Below are 941 nucleotides of genomic sequence, written 5' to 3'. Positions count from 1 at the left end.
TGGCTGAAATGCTAGACAGGTGCACAAACCTTTGCTCCAAACACCCATATTTGCAAATCAGCATTTTGCTTAGAGCCTTTATTTTATGATACGACCCTGCTGTCAGCCCAGATGCTAGCACCCTCTGGCACTAGGATGTGTTCCCTGCCCAGATTTAGGTTTTGTAGCTTGGGCCTGTGTCAAGTAGGTGCTACCTAGTCATTACCCACCACAGAGCACTCGTCATTGGAGCCAAGCATTTTAAGTGTTATGAAAAAGGTGGTTGTAAAGGTGGTTAGAACAGGGTTTCATTTAAATGAGAGCCAAGGTTTGCTCAGCATATGTTAGAGTAACTTACCAAAAAAGAGTTGAGTTTATTATCTATTAATGATCACTGCAATCTGAGTGCTGTTTCTTTGATCTTTTGAATATTGCACTCCTAAATAGACCCCTGATGATTTCTTCTTTCATTTTCCCCATCTGTCTTGCTGAGAATAAAGCCCACAAACTGTGCATTTTTCCTGTAAGCCTGGTGTTTTCTGCATTTTGAGATTTATTCCAGATTTTAGTGCTGCAAGATAACCCAGAAAGCAATCATTCTTTCTTCCTTGTTTTTATAACTGCAGTGCAGAGAGGATGATGGTGGAAAAATTTGAAGATTTTTTTTTTCTTGTAGCTAATCCTGACCTAAAACACAAAGCTACTTGAAAACAAAGCAGACCTGCTGAAATTGTTAAATTAAATCTACTTTGTCAAATTAAAACTAACTGTTCTATTAAATGGGGGGGGGGGGGTTCTTAGCTGCTACTTTGCTGCGATGCTTACTAGCTTCCCTCTTGATGGCCCATTCAGAATTAAAACTTTTCAGCTGGTACAGAGTCAGCTTGTGCCATGTTACACAACGAGCGCTATGAAAGCTGTACCTGTTGCTTCAGGAGTAACCTTAGGGACTCTGCAGTCTC

Source organism: Gavialis gangeticus, unplaced genomic scaffold, assembly GCF_001723915.1.
Source record: "Gavialis gangeticus isolate Ggan-Ray unplaced genomic scaffold, GavGan_comp1, whole genome shotgun sequence".
NCBI lineage: Eukaryota > Metazoa > Chordata > Crocodylia > Gavialidae > Gavialis > Gavialis gangeticus.
This window is presented reverse-complemented; position numbering follows the sequence as displayed.